Raw genomic sequence first — 10321 nt, 5'->3', positions numbered from 1 at the left:
TTTCAACTCTCTTTCACTATTTAATGCACTAAAATCTGACTTCTGTTTTTCCAGTGCATTCAACATAGACCATAGAAGATCTCCATTGGTCAATTCCAATAGGTAACTCCATCGCCTAAGCTTATGCAAATTTTGAGCAGCATTTGGCACAGCTTGTTTGACAGCTAACCAGAAGGCTGGCAGTTCAAACCCACCCACCCCTCCTCAGAAGGAAGACAGGGCAATCCACTTTCATAGAAATGCTACCTCAGAAACCCAAGGAGAGGTTACTATGAGTCAGAATTGATGGAATGGCAGTGAGTTTGGTTGGGTTTTTGGAGTCACTCATACACTCTTGAAACATTTCATTCACATGTTTCTAAGACCCTCCTACCATATTGACTACTTCTTTTCAGGTTCCTTTGCATATTCCTTTTTCTCTGCTTCTAAATGCTAGGATGCTTGAGCCTCTGTCCTCAGATTCAACTCTCCTCTCTCTATACTCCTTCTCCTGGTGATCCCAGTCCTTAAGAACTAAACACCATCTCTAAACTAATGACCCCCTTTACCCTATCCTAAAACCTTCCACTCCTGAAGACTTCCCTCTCAGAATGTGGCGTCACTATTAGCCCACTCACTCAGACATAAAGCCAAAGAATAATTTTTAATTCCTCTCTTCTCCTGACACCTCATATTCAGTCTACTAACAAATCCAGGTGATTCTACCTTCAGGTCCAAGCCACCATCATCTCACACATGGACTACAACAATAGCCTCCTAACTGGTACTTCTCCCTTCAGCAACCACAGTCAGTTTCTTAAAATATAAATCAGATCATACTACTCAAAAAGAACTTCCACTTCCACCAGGCCAATCTTGTTTCTTACCACACTCATTCTCACCATCTACCTCATCCATCTTGTCTATCTTGCCTTATATCTCCCTGTGCCCCAGTCACATTGGCCTTCCTTCTTGCTGTCTTGCAATAAACCAACTTTGTTCTTGCTATACCATCTACCTAGAAGTTTCATCCTCCATAATTTGACATGGCTCACTTCTTCACATTATTCAAATATTACCTGCTTAGAGAACCTTCCCTAAGCACTCTATCTAAACAACCTCTTTTGTCAATTAGGCTGGGATTCCTTTGGGTAGTGCAAACAGTTAAGCATTCAACTACTAGTCAAAAGATTGATAGTTCAAACTCACTCAGAGGTACCTCAGAAGACAAGCCTGGTATTCTGTTTTCAAAAAGTCACAGACTTGAAAACCTTATGGAGCAGTTCTACTCTGCACACGAGGTGTCGCTATGAGTTGGAATTGACTTCATGACAGTGAACAACAACAATATCAGTTAGGTTACATTCAGCAGGAAATTACAGCTTGAAAAATACAGAAATTAACAGTAAAATCAGAGGTAGGCAGTTTGAAGCTTGATTTAGTAGCTCAGCAATGTCCTCAAGAGCCACACTCTTTCCAACTTTCTGCTCTGCCATCCCAATAGGTTGGCATTTTATCCTTGTAAATGTTGCTGCATGGTAACGAGATGGTTGCCATAACTCCAGGCTTCACACCTTTTCACAATCATGTTGAAAGCAGGAAGCAGGAGTTACTCAAGGCAGAGATTCCTCCTCAGAACCCTTTCTTTAATCAGGAAAAAAAAAAAAAAAAACCAACCTTTCATAGAAGTCAGTACAAGAGGCTTTCCCATTACAGCTCACTGACATGGTCTGTAATATTGTTGTTAGGTGCTGTCAAGTCAGCTCTGACTCATAGTGACCCTATGTATAACAGAATGAAACACTGCCTGTTTGTGCACCATCCTAACAATCCTTGCTATACTTGAGCCCATCATTGCAACCATTGTGTCAGTCATCTTGTTGAGGCTCTCTCCCTTTTCTGCTGACTCCACTTTACCAAACATGATATCCTTCTCCAGGGACTGGTCCCTTCTGACAACATGACCAAAGTAGGTGAGATGAAGTCTGGCCATTCTCACTTCCTAGGAGCATTCCTATAAAGTGGCAGGATGAGGTAAGGGGAGGAAGACAGGCCCCACTCAAGAGGCAGGAAGGAGGGAAAGCCAGGGATGAAAAAGTGGCAAAGATCTGGTAAGGGGAGGGCTAAGAGGTTTGGAACAGCTAAGGGAGACAAACTTTTTCTGTTGGTTTGTTGTACTGTGGTGGCTTACATGCCACTGTGAGGCTTGAGGCTGTGCCACTGGTGTTTCAAATGTCAGCAGGGTTGCACATGATGCACAGGTTTCAACACAGCTTACACACTGAGACAGACTAGGAAGAAGGAAGAGGCCATCTACTTCTCAAACTATTGGTCAGGGAAAACCTTATGAATAGCAGTGAAACACTGTCTGATGTATTACTGGGCAACTTTATGAATAGTCTAGAAACATTGTCCAATACAGTGTAGGAAGGCAAGCACCTTAGGTCAGAAGACATTCAAAATACAACTGGCAAAGAGCTGCCTCATCAGAGTAGAACCAACCTTAATGATATGGATTAAGTAAAGCTTTCAGAATCTCCACTTGCTGACATGGCACAACTCAAATGGAGGAGAAACAGCTGCAAACATCCATTAATAGTTGGAACATGGAACGTAGAAAGTAAGAATCTAGGAAAATTGGAAGTTGTCAAAAATGAAATGGGATGTAGAAAGATTGATATCTTATGCATTAGTGAGCTGAAATAGGCTGGTTTTGGCCATTTTGAATCAAATAGCCATATGATCTACTATGCTGGGAATGACAAATTGAAGAGGAATAGTGGGGCATTCATCATCTCAAAGGATATTTCAAGATCTTTCCTGAAGTACAATGCTGTCAGTGATAGAATAATATCCATACACCTGCAAGGAAGACCAGTTAATAGTACTATTATTCAAATTTACACACCAACCACCGAAGCCAAAGATGAGAAAATTGAAGATTTTTATCAACTTATGCAGTCTGAAGTTGACCAAACATGCCATCATATTTGGTAGATATGTGTTAACTATCACTGGTGATGGGAATGCAAAAGCTGGAAACAAAGAAGAATCACCGGTAGTTGGAAAATTTGGCCTTGATCACAGAAATAATGCTGGAGATCACATGATAGAATTTTGCAAGACCAACAACTTATTCATTGCCAATACCTTTTTTTCAACAACACAAATGGTGGCTATACACATGGACTTCACCAGATGGAGTACAAAGGAATCAGATTGACTGCATCTGTGCCAAGAGGCAATGGAAAAGCTCAATGTCTTTAGCCAAAACAAGGCCAGGAGTTGATTGTGGAACAGACCAACAACTGCTCATATGCAAGTTCAACTTGAAGTGAAGACAATTAAAACAAGTCCATGGGAGCCAAAATATGACCTTGATTATATCCTTCCTGAATTTAGAGACCATCTAAAGAATAGATTTAATGATTGAACACCAAAGACCAAAAACCAGCTGAATTGTGGGATAACATCAAGAGCACCATCCATGAAGAAAGCAAACATCATTAAAAAGACAGGAAAGGAAGAAAAGGCCAAAATGCATGTCAGAAGAGACTCTGAAACTTGACCCTGAGCAAAGAGTAGCTAAAGCAAATGGAAGAAATGACAAGATAAAAGAGCTGAGCAGGAGATTTCAAAGACCAGCTAGAGCAGACAAAGCCAATTACTGTAATGAAACATGCAAAGACCTGGAGTTAGAAAACCAAAGGGAAGAACAAGCTTGGCATTTCTCAAGCTGAAAGAACTAAAGACAAATTGAAGTCTCGAGTTGCAATATTGAAAGATTCTATGAGTAAAATGTTGAATGATGCAGGAAGCATCAAAAGAAGATAAAAGGAATACACAGAGTCACTGTAACAAAAAGAACTGGTCAATGTTCATCCATTTCTGGAGGTGGCATATGATCAAGAATGGTACTGAAGGAAGAAGCTGAAGCTGCACTGAAGGAATTGGTGAAGAACAAGCCTCCAGGAATTGACAGAATACTCATTGAGATGTTTCAACAAATAGATGCCTTGCTGGAGGCACTCACTCAGCTATGCCAAGAGGTTTGGAAGACAGTGACCTGGCCAACTGACAGGAAGAAGTTCATATTTGTACCCATTCCAAAGAAAGGTGATCCCATAGAATGCGGAAATTATCGAACAATATCATTAACATCACATGCAAGTAAAATCTTACTGAAGATAGTTCAAAAATGGTTGCAACAGTATATTGGCAAAGAACTTCCAGAAATGGAAGCCGGATTCAGAAGAGGACATGGAACATGGGATATCATTGCTGATGTCAGATGGATATTGGCTCAAAGCAAAGAATACCGGAAAGATATTTACTTGTGTTTTATTGACTATGCATTTGATTGTGTGGATCATAACAAATTGTGGATAACATTGAGAAAAATGGGAATTCTAGAACACTTAATTGTACTCATGAGGAACCTGTACATTGAACAGATGGCTGTTGTTCAAACAGAACAAGGGAATTCTGCATGGTTCAAAATCAAGATGGGAGTGTGTCAGGGTTGTATCCTTTCACCATACTTATTCAATCTGTATGCTGAGCAAATAATCTGAGAAGCTGGGCTATATAAAGAAGAACATGGCATCCGGATTGGAGGAAGAATCATTAACAACCTGAGATATGCTGATGACACAACTTTGCCGAAAATTGAAAATACTTGCTATACTTGACCCCATCACCACAGCCACTATGTCAGTCCATCTCATTGAGGGTCTTACTGATGAAGATTGAAAAGTACTTGAGGCACTTACTGATGAAAATTGAAAAGTACAGTCTGAAGTATGGATTACATCCCAATATAAGGAAAACAAAAATCCTCACAACTAGACCTATAAGCAGCATCACAATAAATGGAGAAAAGATAGAAGTTGTCAAAGACTTCACATTGATTATTTCTACAATCGAGGCCCATGGAAGCAGCAGTCAGGATATCAGACATATAGCACTGGGCAAAATGACTGCAAAGGACCTCTTTCAAGTGCTGAAGAGCAAACATGTCTCCTTGAGGACTAAGGTATGCCTGACACAAGCCATGGTGTTTTCAGTTGTCTCATTTGCATGTGAGAGCTGGACATTGACTAAGGAAGACTGAAGAAGAGTTGATGCTTTTGAGTTGTGGTGTTGGCAAAGAATGCTGAAAGTACCATGGACTGGTAAAAGAACTGACAAATTTGTCCTGGAGGAAGTGTAGCCAAATGTTCCTTGGAAGCAAAAATGGCCAGACTTTGTCTCACTTTGGTCATGTTATCAGAAGGGACCATTTCCTGGAGAAGGATGTCATCCTTGGTAAGGTGGAAGGTCGACGAAAGAGGGGAAGACCCTCAATGAGATGGACTGACACAGTGGCTGTGGCAATGGGGTTAAGTATAGCAAGGATCATGGAGCTGGTGCGGGACTGGACAGTGTTTCATTCTGCTGTGCATAAGATCACTATGAATCAGAGACGACTCTCAGGCACCTAACAACAACAACAGGAGCATTCCAGCTGCACTTCTTCCAGGACAGATAAATCACTAAAACAGAGCAATCACTAAAAAGAAGGATTGAATTCTCTCACTTGTTCCATACAAATCTCACTTTTTTTCCCCTGGGAGTATAAGGACTCACTCCACTGAGCAATTTACCATTGTAACAAAATCAGGTTTTATAAACTTAGAAAGAAGTTGGGAAATGGATGTTCATTAGGCAATTGCCAAGCGCTAAACCCACTCTCAGGCCCCCGTTATTCTCCATCTCCTTTCTCTGCATTATTTTTCCTGGTGGCACTTATCACTAGCTGAAATATATTATGTACTGATGATCCAATGGCTAGTATGTGTCTCCATCACTGAAGTGGCACTTTGACTTCTTCACTGCTGTATCAGCACAACTCCATACAGTACCTGACAATCAATAAATACTCATTGAATGGCAGAATAAGCATTGAACAAATAAATGAGTAAAAGTTAAGATTGTTATTTAACCCAAACCTCATTTTTCTCATTTTTAAAATGGGGACAATTTACCTACATCTCCTTTGAGAATGAAAGGGAATAATGCATCTAAAATGCATATCATGATGTTTGCACATAGAAAGTGCTTGATAAATTTCAGTTATTAGTGTTATTGGAAAGAATAAGAAAAGCATAAATTGTAAGTATGAATTTTATATATTTTCTGATTAAAAAATAAAGTATTAAGGAACTAAACATTAGATAAATGTATGACTTAGAAAGTAAAAAGCAAACCACTCTTGGGTATATATTTTTTCTGTATATTTTTCCCAAGCATATACTAACATAATTTTAACTCAAATGAGATACTACTAAGCATACTGCTTTGCAACAGTGTTTCCACTCAATATCTCTTCAGCATTTTCCTAGAGCTCCTCATACAAAGATATTTCTTATTTAGTTACATTTGACATGGCTGGAGTTATACTGTCATCGGAGACCCCAGTGGTCTACTCAAAGTTCTCATTCTCTTAGGTCAAAGACATGTTTTAAAAAATTGTCAGTGTACATACTTGGTGATGCTATGTCTTTCCTTGGTAAGTTGGCTCAGAACCACCTTCCAATGTTGCATCAGCATTTGCTGTTTAAGATGCTGTTGAGAATGTTGTTCATTACTATACAATATTTGCTTCATGTAGACCCATGGGAGAAATAAGAAAGGAAATTTAAGTCACCTTTAATTTTACACTGTAAATAGTTTTAAGAATTATCTTCTATTCTATTTCCTATGCAAATATAAATTATTTTAAATATCTTTAGGATCATTCTGGGAATATAGTGTTATATCCTAAGTTTTCATTTACATAAAATTATGAACACTGTTACAAGTCTTAGGTAAACAATATCATAAGCACTCTGAAATGTAAGAAATCTTAGAAAATATTTTTTTCTAGCTCAGCATGCAAATTTTGCACATAAGACATCCTAGGGCTTAGTTGTTTGAGTTTTTCCAAATGTTTTACTATCTTCATAACTTTCAGTCTGAGTCCACCGGTGCAAAGCCACAAAGGCTCGGCCCATTGTCCACTTTATGGAGAGATCAACACAAGGCATGCGTCTCTCAATCCCACAGAAACCTGGCTGCCAGAGGAGCTTTCCTCACCCTTAGTGACTTCACTGACAAGAATGCTATCTCCTCACCTTTCTGTCAACAGACCTGCCTCAGAATCAGCTCAAGACCTAAATAAGATTGGGGCCCCAAACCTATCAGACCAGTGCACATGGCAAGAAAAGCTGCCTGCTCTGCTTCCCTTTTGAGGATCTAGGTGTTCTGTTGAATTTTTTGTGCTGTGGAGGCAGGAGGCTGGACACAGCACGGGCAACACACCAAGTCTGGGACAAAGTACGTGAGCAGATCAGTTGTAGTGTGTTGTGCATGTTTACCCAAATGGAACATAGTGCCTTTACTACTCTGGAAACAGCAAGGTATGGTGTGATCAAAAGATGGAACAGACTTGGAAACCACTCCCAATAGTAGCCCTGGGAACATAACCAGGTTCCTCTTAGGCCCTTATTTACGGACTTTGTTAAGGAGGGATTATGGTGCCTATCTTGTGGAGTTTAATGTCCCTGACATACATATAATCACACAACCAACTACAACTGTTATTAATAAACTTTCCTTTTTTTCCTCAGTGAATAGCCAATCTTCCTTCCGAAGAGTGGCTGGTGGGTTTGAACTGCCAGTTGTCTGGTTAGCAGTCAAGTGCCTTAGGCACCACTCCACTAGAGTTCCCATTCTAGATACAGTGTTAGTCATTGTTAGTTGCCAGTGAATTGGCTCTGACTCATGGCGACCTTATGTATAACAGAAGGAACATTGCCCTCTTCTGTGCCATCTTCACGGTCATTGGTATGTTGGAGTCTGTTGAGGCTATTGTACCAATGTGTCTCATTGAGGGTTTCCCTCATTTTTACTGACCCTATGCTTTTCCAAACATGAAGTCTTTTTCCAGAGATTGGTCTTTCCTAATGAAGGTCCAAAGTAAGCAAGCCAAAATCTTGCCGTCTTCGCTTCTAAGTAGCGTTCTGGTTGTGTTTCCTCTAGGACTGATGTGTTTGTTCTTTTGACAGTCCATGTGTGTTCAATTTTCTTCTCTTCTTCTGTCATATTTTTTCACTCTCCAGCTTTCACATGCATAGGTGGTGACTGAAAAGACCACAGCTTGCGTTTGGCTCACCTTAGTCATCAAAGCGACATATTTTCTTTTTAAAACTTTAAAGAGGTCCATTGCAGCATTTCTTCACAATGCAATATGTCATTTGATTTATTGACTACCTACCGATGGATACATAGTAGGAGTTCAGTAAATATTTGTTGCATGAATATTAACGCAAACAAATAAGGTCACACATGCTGAGACTAAACAACCAAGTCTAGAGAGCAATAGCAGAAATAGCAGCAATAGCAGCAAAACTGTTGTCTCCACGTGATTCTAGAAAAACCATGTCAGGAAAATCTCTTGAAATAGAAAATTTCAGATTATTTTATTCTATCAGAATCTCCTTTTCTTTTAATCTTTTCAGTTTTATTAGGAAGAATATTGCTTTCACATTATTCAGATACAGGCAGCTTTTCCTTATTATAAAATACTAGTAGTTTAAGTTCTTCATTACAAAAGTAGCACAGTTCATTATAGAGAATCTGGGAAGAAAGGTATAAAAGAAAAAAAATAGCCAAAATGTCACCACCACGACTTGGCAACTAGGAACATGTGAGTATATTTCTATACATATGTTGTGGTTCACTGTGATTCTACACTGTATCTAATTTTATTTCCAGATTGTTTCTTTAACTAGGTGAGATGTAGTTTCTCAAACTGTTCCTCTGTTGTTGGACATTTGGTTGCTGCAATTTCAAATGAACACAAGTGCTGAAATGAACATAATTGTTCATAAAACATTTTCTACATAAAACATTTTCTACAGTTAGGAAAATATTTCTTAGGCTATGTTCCTGAAAAGAAAATTACTTTCTTAAACAGTATGAATATTTTTTTTTATATATATCAATCAATTTCAAAAATTGTTGGATAAATTTGCCCCCCCTCATGATAATTGGTGGGAAAATGTTATTTAATTTTTAAAATTTTAATTTCTATTATTTTGTTTACCAATGAGTCAGAATAGTAAATAGTTTATTAAATATTTGTGGTTTTGCCTTGGTGAATTATCATATTTTGTCCTTTGGGAGATATGGTATGGTTTTTATTAAATTAAATGAGCTTAAGGGTTAACATTTTGTCAAAAGTCCTAGTGAATCTTCAAACCTATTATCAGCCTTTCCAAGTTGTTTGTATTTCCTTTTTGGAATTATAGAAGTTAAAGTTATATTAAGAAATCATGAGTCTCTTATTGGCTTTATCCTTTCAATGATATTTCCTCTTCAACAATCAGACAAGCACTCACCTCCATTTTTCTAGTTTATTTTAAAAGAAAATCATTTTGGAATTACATTCAACTCTTAAATTAATCTGAAATTTATACTGGAGTTAGGTGTGAGGGGAAGGTAGAAATTTTCTGTCCAGGGCATTAAATAGTTACCCAAGACTATTTATTAATATTTCCCCTGTGATTCAGTTTTCCCTAATATCTGTTCTCTTTTTCTCCATGGTGGTAAATATTTCAGCTGGGTTCAGTGCTGCTCAGCTAAAGATTATATTTTCCAGTCTCTCTTGCATTTAGGATCCTGGATGTGAAATGGTATTCACTAATTGGATGTACTCAAGTAGTATTTGGAAAGCAGAAGTAAGGTAAAGACAATTTACCTGCTCTTGGCAATGCTACTGGCAAGCAAGGCTGGGGAGACATTTGGTTTTATGTAGCAGAATTCCAGTATCCAGTTATCAACATAATGAATGTCAAGGGACAACTGCAGTGGTCACATGGAACTTCACACTCGTTAGACCTTAGGCAGGGAAATTTTTTTTCCCATTTTGCTCTACTTCGGGTGTAAGTTTATGGAACAAATTTGTTTTCCATTCAACAATTTATGGGTATTTTTTGTTGCAATCTCATCGACGCAACAGCACTCTTCCCATTTCTGCCCTGAGTCCTGCATTTCTAAGAAAGTATGTTCTTTTTATGTTGTATTTTTTTTGTAACTTTTTTATTGCTTTCCCCTTCATCCAAGTTAATATATCTACCCTCTAATTAGTGGCTTGCCCTCTCTTCCTCCCTCACCCCTACTAACCACCAAAGAATATTTCTTTTTTTTTTTCCACTTTTTTTTTCTTTTATTATTGTGATTTGGGTGAAGATTTACAGAGCAAATTCACTTTCCATATAGCAGTTCATATACACTTTGTCTCATGACATTGACCACAGTT

Source organism: Orycteropus afer, unplaced genomic scaffold (genome assembly GCF_000298275.1).
Source record: "Orycteropus afer afer isolate SDZICR_OR568_19922 unplaced genomic scaffold, OryAfe1.0 scaffold00269, whole genome shotgun sequence".
Classification (NCBI taxonomy): Eukaryota; Metazoa; Chordata; class Mammalia; order Tubulidentata; family Orycteropodidae; genus Orycteropus; species Orycteropus afer.
Note: the sequence above shows the minus strand (reverse complement) of the source record.